The sequence below is a fragment of the Gopherus flavomarginatus genome, chromosome 4 (genome assembly GCF_025201925.1).
Source record: "Gopherus flavomarginatus isolate rGopFla2 chromosome 4, rGopFla2.mat.asm, whole genome shotgun sequence".
Taxonomy (NCBI): Eukaryota; Metazoa; Chordata; order Testudines; family Testudinidae; genus Gopherus; species Gopherus flavomarginatus.
This window is the reverse complement of record NC_066620.1, coordinates 58,635,957-58,648,147: the sequence shown is the minus strand read 5'-3', so window position 1 is coordinate 58,648,147 and position 12,191 is coordinate 58,635,957. Positions and strand designations below refer to the sequence as shown.

The window sequence follows — 12,191 nt, the reverse complement described above, 5'->3', positions numbered from 1 at the left end:
GGCTCCAAGGCTTTACCAGAGCCCCAGAGTTTTAAAGAGCAGTTGGTTCCTGATCTTGTTATTCTGCATAAAAGCAGAATGTGAGGATTTTGGTTTGTACTGGTCTCATGACCTTCCCAAAGCCACATGTAGGCACACACATGCATTCATATTGTGTCACCTGGGGCCTTCTGTTATTGAAAAACACTCATTGAGAGGAATAAAACCTATAGAGAGCCTTTATCTCAAGCCACATATTTCTGAGGCCATGGCTACACTGGCGCTTTACAGTGCTGCAACTTTCGTGCTCAGGGGTGTGAAAAAAACACCCAAGAGTGCTGCAAGATATAGTGCTGTAAAGCCTCAGTGTAAACAGTGCCGCAGCACTGGGCGCGGCTCCCAGCGCTGCAAGCTACACTCGTAGAGGATGTGGAGTACGTGCAGCACTGGGAGAGCTCTCCCCATGAGGAGGTGGAGTACGTGCAGCGCTGCGAGAGTTCTCTCCCAGTGCTGGCGCTGCGACCACACTCGAAACTTAAGTGCAAGTGTAGCCATACCCTCAGTCACATTTTAACCCCAGTGCATTCTGGTTTTAACCTAAGCCATTTCACCCTTCTCTAAAAGTACTGAGCGTTCCTTTGAGTCCTATCCCTTCCAACAAACACAACCCACCTTCCCTCGAATTCCATTCCAGCCATCTTCATTCACAGCATTTTGTTTTTTAAGCCCACTAGTCACTTTGGGCAGATGATTCATAGATTTTGAGGTCAAAAAGGGACCACTATGATTATCTAGTCTGACATCTTGCATAACACAGGCCAAACGGCCTCACCCAAGTGATTCCTGCACAACGTCTGGCACTTCTATTAGAGCTATAGAATGTATTTTAGAACGGCATCCAGGGTTGATTTAAAGACTTCAGGTGACAGAGAATCTACCATCTGCCTTGGTAAATTGTTCCAGTGGTTAATTACCATCACTGTTAAAAATCTACATCTTACTTCTAGTCTGAATTTGTCTGGCTTCAGCTTCCAGCCACTGGATCTTGTTATGCCTTTTTTGCTACCACAATTTGAAGACTTCTATAATTCAGGCATAGGTTAGGGGTTTGTTATAGAAGTGGATGGGTAGGGTTCTGTGGCCTGCTTTGTGCAGGGGGTTGGACTAGATGATCACATTGGTCCCTTCTGACCCTAGAATCTATGAATCTATGAAAGATACTTCTATTATCAGATGATCATCTTTATTGATCAATACGCTCCCAACACCAGGTTAAGAGAGCAGAAACACTGATATTCAGATGAGAGCCTGGCTTCTGGTTTTGTTGTGAACATTTCACACAGGATTATTAAAAACTTCATCTAGATTCACTGAAACTGCTCATATACCTTCCCCATGTTTTATAGAGTATTATTGTCCATCTAGGTAGCTAAAGTCCTTTCCTCTTAGGGCTTTAACAATCCTCTGGAAAGAACAGGAATGTCTTGTCTTGTTATTTAATTTTAGAAAGCAATTTCATTTCAAAGAAATCAGATGAAATTCAGAAATAGCCCTCCGCTGACACAGAGAAAGAACATTCCTTTTTGGCTTGCATTTTTCAATACAATGGAAATAAATCTCATGTAATGTACCATAACACGACAGGGAATGGTTTCTCCTTAACAAATACTCATTTGAAACGGTACCTAGGCCTTGTGCATGCTAAGATCTATTTCCCGCAACAGTGTTCCAGCAAAACTGATTACTAATTCCACAACTCAAATTAAAACTAACAGAGCTTGAAGGCTGGGACTGACGTACGCTCGCTCTCTCTCTTCTGATGGAGAACTAGGGTTTTTAGTGTGCATGCATGTGTTTAATTACATAGTTTAACACACTGGGAATAATTTAGCAACTGGCATGTAGAAGATAAGGCAGTTAACTACCCTCCTCTTGCAGAATAACTTCATCAGCTTTGCAAGAATCATGTGTGTCTGCGCATGTGCATATCCAAGCAAGATATTTCTTTGGCTGGCTGAAATTCACCCCTGAAATTGAGCCTACACAAGGCCCATGAACCATGCGAGTTCCACTTAAGCTGGCAGGACTCAATCCTTCAGCCACTGAAGTCAACTTCAATGCGTAGGATCAGACACTCAGACCCTGATTTTCTATTGCCTTGCACTGTGCGTAGTTATTTACACCTGTGCAGAGGGGACACAAAATGACGCTATTGTGATCTGGCAGCTTCTTACAATTGCTTTCCACTAATGTGAAAGACTATGCAAGGCGCAGGGCAATAGCGAATCAGGCTGTTGGGGTTTAAATGAGACTTGAGTGTGTGGTGTTCCCCTTGTGCTGGACGCCTCCATACGGAGGAATTTCACTCTGAGCATTAGAAGGTTTCTTCAAACCAACATCTGTGTTTGGAGGGAGCAAAGCATGGCACTATGAAGACCCTGAAACACCTTGCATCATGGACAACCAGAGATCAGCTCTCCCTTCATCACAGGGTAAGACAATGCTCTCTAGAAGAGGTAAGTCAGATAGGCCGGGGTCCTATGAAAATATAAGTGATCATGAAATTAAAGATCAGAGGGGTAGCTGTGTTAGTCTGTATCCACAAAAACAACAAGGAGTCCAGTGGCACCTTAAAGTCTAACAGATTTATTTGGGTATAAGCTTTCATAGATAAAAAACCCACTTCTTCAGATGCTTGAAGTGAAAATTTACAGATACAGGCATAAATATACTGGCACATGAAGAGAAGAGAGATACCTTAGGAGTGGAGAACAAGTGCTGACGAGGCCAATTCAGTCATGGTAGATGTGGTCCACTCCCAATAATTGATGAGGCGGTGTCAATACCAAGAGAGGGAAAATTGCTTTTGTAGTGAGGCAACCACTCCCAGTCCATATTCAAGTCCAAATTAATGGTGTTAAGTTTGCAAATGAATTGTAGCTCTATAGTTTCTCTTTGAAGTCCGTTTTTGAAGTTTTTTTGTTGAAGTATCAGTTATTGAATGTCCAGGGAGACTGAAGTGTTCTCCTGCTGGCTTTTCTATGTTACCATTCCTGAAGTCTGATTTGTGTCCATTATTCTTTTATATACAGACTGTCTGGTTTGGCCAATGTACATGGCAGAGGGGCACTGCTGGCACATGATGGCATATATCACATTAGTAGATGTGCAGGTGAATGAACCCCTGATGATGTGGTTGGGTCCTATGATGGTGGCACTAGAGTAGATATGGGGACAGAGTAGGCAGTGGGGTTTGTTACTGGGTTTGGTTCCTGGGTTAGTGTTTCTGTGGTGTGATGTGTAGTTGCTGGTGAGTATTTGCTTCAAGTTGGGGCATTGTCTGTAAGCAAGGACTGGCCTGTCTCCCAAGGTCTGTGAGAGTGAGAGATCATTTTCCAGGATAGGTTTTAAATCACTGATGATGTGCTGGAGAAGTTGTAGCTGGGGGCTGTACGTGATGGCCAGTGGTGTTCTGTTATTTTCCTTGTTGGGCCTGTCCTGTAGCAGGTGACTTTTGGGTGCCCGTCTCACTCTGTCAATCTGTTTCCTCATTCACTGGATGGGTATTGTAGTTTTAAGAACTCTTGATAAAGATCTTGTAGGTCTCTGTCTGAGGGATTGGAGCAAATACGGTTGTATCTTAGGGCTTGGCTGCTGGATCGTGTGATGTATCCTGGATGGAAGCTGGAGGCATGTAGGTAAGTATAGGGGTCAGCAGGTTTCCGGTAAAGGGTTGTGTTTATGTGACTATCACTTATTTGCACTGTAGTGTTCAGGAAGTGGATCTCTTGTGTGGACTAGTCCAGGCTGAGGTTGATAGTGCGGTGGAAATTGTTGCAATCCAGGTGGAATTCTTCAAGGGCCTCTTTCCGGTGGGTCCGTATGATGAAGATGTCATCAATGTAGAGGAGGGGCATTAGGAGACGAGAGCAGAGGAAGTGTTGTTCTAAGTTAGCCTTAAAAATGTTGGCATACTGTGGAGCCATGTGAGTACCCATAGCAGTGCCGCTGACTTGAAGGTATAAGTCGTCCCCAAATCCGAAATGATTGTGGGTGAGGACAAAGTTACAAAGTTCAGCCACCAGGTGTGCCGTGGCCTCATCTGGGATACCATTCCTGACAGTTTGTAGTCCATCCTTGTGTGGAATGGTGTAAAGAGCTTCTACATCCATGGTGGCCAGGATGGTGTTTTCAGCAAGATCACCAATGGATTGTAGTTTCCTCAGGAAGTCTGTGGTGTCTTGAAGATGGCTAGGAGTGCTGGTAGGATAGGGTCTGAGGAGAGAGTCCAAATAGCCAGATAATCCTTCTGTCAGCGTGCCAATGCCTGAGATGATGGGGCGTCCAGGATTTCCAGGTTTATGAATCTTGGGTAGCAGATAGAATATCCCTGGTTGGGGCTCTTGGGGTGTGTCTGTGTAGATTTGTTCCTGTGCTATAGCAGGGAGTTTCTTGAGCAGATGGAGTAGTTTCTTTTGGTACTCCTCAGTGGGATCAGAAGATAGTGGCCTGTGGAAGGTGGTGTTGAAGAGTTGCCTGGCAGCCTCCTATTCATAATCCAACCAGTTCATGATGACTACAGCCCCTCCTTTGTCAGCCTCTTTGATTATAATGTCAGAGTTGTTTTTGAGGTTGTGGATCGTGTTGCATTCTGTACAGCCAGGGCCGATGCAAGGATATTTTGCGCCCTAGGTGAAAATTCCATCTTGAGCCCCCCCCCCCCAAATGCCAGCTCAGAGGGGCTGAGCTCAGAGCCGGGGTTCAGGGCTGTTGGGGGGATGGGGTCAGGGGGTTTCCAGCTCAGAGGGACTGGGCTCGGAGCTAGGGGTAAGGGCTGTGGGGGAATGAGGTCGAGGGGGTTTCCAGCTCAGAAGGACTAGGCTCAGAGCTGGGGGTCAGGGCTGTGGGGGGGATGGGGTCAGGGGGGTGCCTGGGGGCACTGGGGCAGCTCAGCTCTGCAGGCTGCTGTTCTCTCCAGCTGTCCAGGCACAAGGGGAGCAGGAGCAGGGACCAGCTAAGGACCAAGGGGGCAGGAGCACAGGCAACTGAGGCTGACCCATGGGGAGGCACTTGCTTACCTTGCCCAATGCATGAGCGCTAGGGTACTCTTTTTTCCTCCGCTCCACCAGACCACTGCTGAGGCTTTTTTCTTCTCCGTGCCCCTCGCTGGGGCTGACATGGAGGCTGAGCCAGGGGGCAGCCGCTGCTTTCCTCCAGAAGCGAAGCCCTGGTGTTGCGCCCCTGTCGATGGGCCCCTGCCACGTGCCCTAAGCAGAGCTGCACAGCTCTGCCCAGCCGCCAGCGCCCCCGCTGGCAATGAGAAAAATTGCAGAGGCTGGAGCCCCTGCTCTGGGAGGGAGAGGGTTTCTGAGCCTCTGCCTGCAGCCCAGGGATTCCCCTGGGTCAGCGCAGACACCGTCAGCTCAAACCTCTGTGCTGCCGCAGCGGCTCCCTGACCCGGGGGGCGCCCTGGGCTGCTGGGCTGCCGCGCGGCAGCGCGCTGATCCCGGGGGCGCCTTGGGCTGCTGGGCTGCCGGGCTGCCACCTTGACCCCGGAGGGCGCCCTGGGCTGCCGGGCTGCAGCAGCGGCTCCCTGATCCCGGAGGGCGCCCTGGGCTGCCGCAGCTGCCACAGCGGCTCCCTGACCCGGGGGGCGCCCTGGGCTGCCGGGCTGCAGCGGCTGCGCGCTGATCCCGGGGGCGCCCTGGGCTGCCGAGCTGCCACCCTGACCCTGGGGGCGCTCCGGGCTGCCGCGGCTGCGTCCTGATCCCAGGGGCGCCTTGGGCTGCCGGGCTGCCACCCTGACCCTGGGGGCACCCCGGGCTGCCGCGGCTGCGTCCTGATCCCGGGGGCGCCCTGGGCTGCCGGGCTGCCACCCTGACCCTGGGGGCACCCCGGGCTGCCGCGGCTGCGTCCTGATCCCGGGGGCACCCTGGGCTGCCGGGCTGCCGCTGCGGCTCCCTAACGGGGGCACCCTGGGCTGCCGGGCTGCAGCGGCTGCGCGCTGACCCCAGGGGCGCCCTGGGCTGCCGGCTGCAGGCAGCTGCTGCCGCGGGCAGCTCAGACTGCCTCTCCAGCAGCAGCAGCTGCAACCATTTAAAAAATTTTTTGAGGGCGCTGCTTTTTGGTGCCCTCAAATCTTGGCTCCCTAGGCAACCACCTAGTTCGCCTAAATGGTTGCACCGGCCCTGTGTACAGCTGAGGTTATGGGACAAGTGATGCTGTTTGTTCACTATTTCAGCCTGTGCACGTCTGTGGAAGCACTCTATGTAGAAGTCCAGCCTGTCATTTTGACCATCAGGAGGAGTCCAGGCAGAATTCTTCTTCTTGTAGTGTTAGCAGGAGGGGTCCTGTGGGTTCAGTGGTGAGTTGAAAATATCCCCTGAGTCAGAGACGATGAAAGTAGGCTTCCAGATCACTGTAGAACTGTGTCATGTGTGTGGGGGCGGTGGGGCAAAAAGAGAGTCCCTGAGATAGGACAGACTCTTCTACCAGGCTAAGTGTTTGATTGGATAGATTAACAATATTGTTGGGTGAGTTAAAGGTACCAATGTTGTAGCCCCCTGTGGCATGTAGGAGTTTAGATAGTTTACTGTCCTTTTTCCTCTGTAGAGAAGTAAAGTGTGTGTCATAAATGCCTTGTCTCGTTTTTGTAAAGTCCAGCCACTCGGAAGTTTGTGTGGAAGGTTGGTTTTGTAAGAGGGTCTCCAGTTTTGAGAGCTCATTCTTGATCTTCTCCTGTTTGCTGTACAAGATGGTCTCCACTGATCAGATGCTTCCTCAGTTTCTTAGAGAGTGTGTGGCACAATCTCTCACCATAGTAATTAAAGAGTGCCTCATAATGCATATGCACAAGTGTGCTGAATTAAAGGTGCACAAGCAACCTTCGTTCTGGCATTTCCTAACTTCAGAGTGCTTGGCTTTGCAACCTTAATGTTTTTTTAATAGCGTTTTTGGTGCAATATTATATACCTCACTATTCAGTGGCTCTTTCTGCAGTTTTCCACTGAGTCCAAAGTAGAAATAAGGCAGTAAGCAAGAAGGAACGTTTTTTTCCTACTTCATATTTGAACAGTTCAGCCTCTTTTATTGCCCTTCAGAAAGTGTTCGCAATCCATCTTTTAAAAATATTTCCACCAAATGTTGACCCGATTGGCTTCGGTCTCTTAGGGGGAAACAACTGAACTTAGCCTTATAGGTTGTTAGAAGTCTGGGAAATCAACAAATCCTGCCCACCCCTATTTCCCCTCCCCCAGTGTACCTGCATATTTAACCTTGACTACAGCCTGCATTGTGCAATCACAGGGAAAGTCTTTTTTTCTTTATAGACCGTGTCCTCCAAGGATCTCAAAGCCCTTTATAAACACCAGTGAGTTAGCTTCACAGTGCTCCTCTAAGATGGGAAAGCATTATTCAAGTAACCCCACCCCACCACATTGGGAGACAATGTTGTGCAGCTTACATGTGCTCTGTGTGAAAGCCAATAATGTCTCTAGACATCAAGACAAAATTCACAATACTATTGTAAGTCTTGCGGATGTTACCTTTCCAGTGACACATGACACGGCCTTCTAACTCTTCACTATCCATGAGAAATTCTCATATACTATTCATTAAGTCAAATTTCCTTCATTTTACATATACAACACAGGTCATTGCCAGTTACCTTTTTACTGCATCGTTTAACTACAGCATATAATGCAGTCATTGTTATCTTAGGATCTCCACTACCAGTTACTTCTGACAACTTACCATTCCACAGGGAGGTTCTTTAGGGGAAAGCAAACCCATCTTGCTTCTTTGAAAATGTGTCTGTCTGTCTCACTCACACACACACACACACACACACACACATATATATTGGAGTCAGAGAAGCAATTCCTCCAGGTCACATTATACCTCCAAGACTATGTTAGAATCCCAGTCCATCTCCCCAAGCCAAATCCCTTTTGATGCATCTGTGATGCTTTTCCAGTACTAAATATTTCTCCTATTTAATCTTTAAATAAGTAGAACAGCAAAGTGAGGTTTTACCTGTAATGCCTCCAGTGACAAGGCGACAGATACGTGGTTTTCAGTTTCAATCCAGTGCTGCTTTATACAAGAACTGCCCCACCTCCTTGAGTAAATATTGCCAGGGTGAATCTCAGTTCAGGACCAAAGTATAGAATCCATAGTGCAGGTGCAGAAGGGCCACAATACACATCTCTTCTATCTGACCTCTACAATGACCCTGTTTGCTCTCCTATACAAGTTGATGGTTGGTCTCTTATGGTTTTTGTTACAACAGAGCAGGGTTTGTTGACTGCTGCCAGCTTTCACTTAATTGGTTTTCTTCTTGGCTCCACCAGGAAATGCAGGCTCACCACAAAGTGTGAAATCTAAGATCATGCTTCATTCTTCCACCTGTAATACAAGAAGTAGGTATTTCAGGCCAATCAATACCTACTAATGCTTAAAATCTAATTCTTAATCCTTTGCAATAACGATAAGTCTGATTCTGCATTGTCTCAGTCACGCGAGTAGTTCAATTTACTTTATATGGTACTGCTAGCATGAGAAAGGATTACTCATAAGGCTTTCTGGGATTGGACCCCATCTTAACACAGCCTGAAGCCAAGGCTTAAAAATGCACCCAGCAAACATAACATTTTTGGGACCCCCAACTTGAGGCATCTGAAAGTCAGGCCCTTTTAAGAGGAAATGTACTCAGTGCTTTCTGAAAACCAGGCTCCCTTAAGGGGTCTTAAATTAGGCACCCAAAAATTGAGCCAGCCAAATCACATATCGCTTTTGAAAATCTTGGCCTTCGATTTTAATCTTAACTTCAGGCTAAATGATATATTGGCGCATTATACATAGATAAGATTCGATAGATTAGATAAATAATCAAGCCCTAAAGACAAGTAACTCTCCAGTCTGGTGAAAAAAAATCCAGAGCTCCCAGAGGAGGAGCATACTGGCTTCTGCAGCTGAATCCCCAGCTCTCAGTAGAATAAACATTCTGCCTTTCAAACTATTGCATCATTCCGGAGAAGTTCCATAGGGACTGGAGGAAATACATAAATAAATATACAGACACTCAAGAAAGGCAGGTTCAAATGCAGGTCTTCGCCTTGAGCCCTTATCACCCCTTATTCAAGGTAACAAGTTTAATCACCATGGCAAGTGCTTGTTACTAGTGATGTGTTCAGGAGTTGCTCGGGATGATCAGCATTGGGGTTTGACATGGGAAAAAAGTCACCTCAATATTCAGATCCTTATTTCCAGACTTATCCAAACTACCTGAAGTGCTTGGGTGTGGAAATCCCTTTGGGACGGGCTTCCTCTTGATTCTGGGTGGGCTGGAATCGCAGCAGCACAGAGGAAGGAGAAAATGAAGAACAGAGGGCACAGGGGCTGGAGCTAGGGGTGCTGGGGTGCTGCAGCACCCCCTGGCTTGAAGCAGCTTCCATCGTATACAAGGTTTACAGTTTGGTTAAATGGCTCTCAGAATCCACACTATACAAATTGTTATAGTGCCCCTGACAGAGGGGAAAAAAACATTGAGCAAATATTTCAGCCTCTTCCTCAACATTCAGTTCAGCTCTGGGTCATACAGGGGATCACTGTTCCTGTAAAAGTGTTGCTCCTTCATAACTACTTCTTACCTTGTGAACATTTGAGGGGGGTGGGGACACGTTTCTCCATCAGAGTCCTGCTCTCAGTCTGGATTTCGGTGGGAAGCGCATCTGTGTAACTGAGAGCAGAATTTACTCCCGAGTGCAAAACAGGTACAGTTTTCCTTTAAGAGCAGTTTCGCACTTGTCTCACATAAATAAAAGCTGATTGCATCAAAAACAGGAAGGAAAGTTCCTTTCATTTCAGACAAGGAGCTCTGAGGTGATAAACACCACTGCTGCCAGCACATCTGACAAGCACACGTGGTCTGTTAATCACCTGCTCTCTGGGGAAACGGCAGGTATATTCCCCTCTAGGTATTGTGATTCATTGTCTGGAACAAATATCTCTGCTTAAATGGTGGATTAACAATGATTTAAGAAATATTCATTGCAAAGTTGATTAGAAAGCACCATCAGCCTCCTGGCAGGGGATTTTGGTTATTGCAGCATGACACTGTTCTGTGACTGTCAGCTTTTCTGTGGAGGGTTGTATTGATGTGTCCATTTTCACAGTGGCTTAAAAGTACTCAAACCCAGGAAGCAGACAGACTTATTTGTGTTAATGAGTGAGTGGATTATTTGCTCTGTTAAGTGTTTGTGATATTTACAAGAAATCCATGAGATGAATAGACTAATGGCTGAAAAATACAGGCCCATGAATCAGGAGACATGTGTTCTGTTCTGTCATTGACTTCCTGCGTGACCTTGGTTAAGTCACTTAAACCTCTCTGTATCAGAGAGGTAGCTGTGTTAGTCTGGATCTGTAAAAACAGCAAAGAATCCTGTGGCACCTTATAGACTAACACATGTTTTGGAGCATGAGCTTTCGTGGGTGAATACCCACTTCTTCAGATGCATGCATCTGAAGAAGTGGGTATTCACCCACGAAAGCTCATGCTCCAAAACGTGTGTTAGTCTATAAGGTGCCACAGGATTCTTTGCTGTTTAAACCTCTCTGTGCTTCAGTTTCTCCTTTTGCAAAATGGAGAATACTTATCTACCTCAGAGAGGGTGTTGTGTGAATTAATTAATTGACTGCAAAGTGCTTTGGGATCTTGGGAGTACAAAACACAGTAATTTCTATGCTGTCAACTATTGTCTCTGGGTTATAAAAAAACAAGGACCAACAACTATTCAACCCTCATTCAGCTATAATTCCTATTGACATCAGCGGGCCAAAAGCTGAGAGGTGATGGGAACCCACAGCTCCCAATAAAGTTAGTAGGTGCTCAGCGCCTCAGGATTTGGCCAGATAGAAGTTTTTACTGAGTATGGATTAAGCAAAGTTGGAGTAAAGACCTCAGGATCTGGTTCAGCAGTCTAGTAGTTAGGGCAAGGAGCTAAAAGTTCTGGGTTTGAGTCCCATCTTTGCCCCTGAATCACTGTGCAACTGTGGATACGTCCCTTAACCTCTCTGTGGTCTTAGATTGTCCATGTAAAATACCTGCATCAGAGGGGTGTCATGAGAATTAATTCAATAACCTTGGTAAAGCACCTTGAACTCCTCAGATGGAAGGCACTAGAGATGCTCAGGCCTGGTCTACACTACGCGTTTAAACCCATTTTAGCAGCATTAAACTGATTTAACACTGCATCCGTCCACACAACGAGGCCCTTTATATCGATATAAAGGGCTCTTTAAACCGGTTTCTGTACTCCTCCCTGACGAGAGGAGTAGCGCTGAAATCGGTATTACCATATCGGATTAGGGTTAGTGTGGCCGCAAATCGATGGTATTGGCCTTCGGGCAGTATCCCACAGTGCACCATTGTGACTGTTCTGGACAGCAATCCGAACTCAGAAGCACTGACCAGATAAACAGGAAAAGCCCCGCGAACTTTTGAATTTCATTTCCTGTTTGTCCAGCGTGGAGCTCTGATCAGCACGGGTGGCGATGCAGTCCCAAATCCAAAAAGAGCTCCAGCATGGGCCATACGGGAGATACTGGATCTGATTGCTGTATGGGGAGACAAATCTGTTCTATCACAGGTTCGTTACAGAGGACGAAATGAGAAAGCATTTGAAAAAATTTCCAGGCTATGATAGACAGAGGCCACAGCACAGTGCTGTGTGACAAGCGTAACGGAAAGCCAAAGAATCAAATGGATGCTCATGGAGGGAGGGAGGGGGTACTGAGGACTCCAGCTATCCCACAGTCCCCGCAGTCTCCAAAAAGCATTTGCATTCTGGGCTGAGCTCCCAATGCCTGTAGGGTCAAACACATTGTCCAGGGTGTTTCAGGATATATGTCGTCAATTTACCCCCTCCTCCCCCCCGTGAAAGAAAAGGGGAAAAAATCGTTTCTTGACTTTTTTATATGTCACCCTATGTCTACTGCATGCTGCTGGTAGACGCGATGCTGCGGCACTGAACAGCAGCATCCTCTCCCCTCCCCAGTGGCAGATGGTACAATATGGCTGCTATCCATCGTCATCATCAGCCCGTGAGTGCTCCTGGCTGGCCTCAGGTGAGGTCGGCCGGGGTCGCCTGGGTAAAAATAGGAATGACTCCCAGTCATTCCCGGTAGATGGTACAGAATGGCTGGTAACC

General features: G+C 47.2%; 1 protein-coding gene across 1 annotated transcript in view; it reads right to left on the bottom strand.

Moving 5' to 3' along the window:
* The window catches only part of CAPN13 (calpain 13), a 61,661-nt gene extending 51,997 nt beyond the window's left edge, over positions 1-9,664 (bottom strand). Inside the window, exons 1-2 of the mRNA XM_050948671.1 lie at positions 9,630-9,664; positions 8,014-8,385 (exon numbers count right to left, since the gene is read on the bottom strand). The gene's annotated coding sequence lies outside the window, so the exon portion shown is untranslated. The remainder of the gene's footprint in view (positions 1-8,013; positions 8,386-9,629) is intronic.
* Between the last annotated feature and the right edge of the window lie 2,527 nt (positions 9,665-12,191).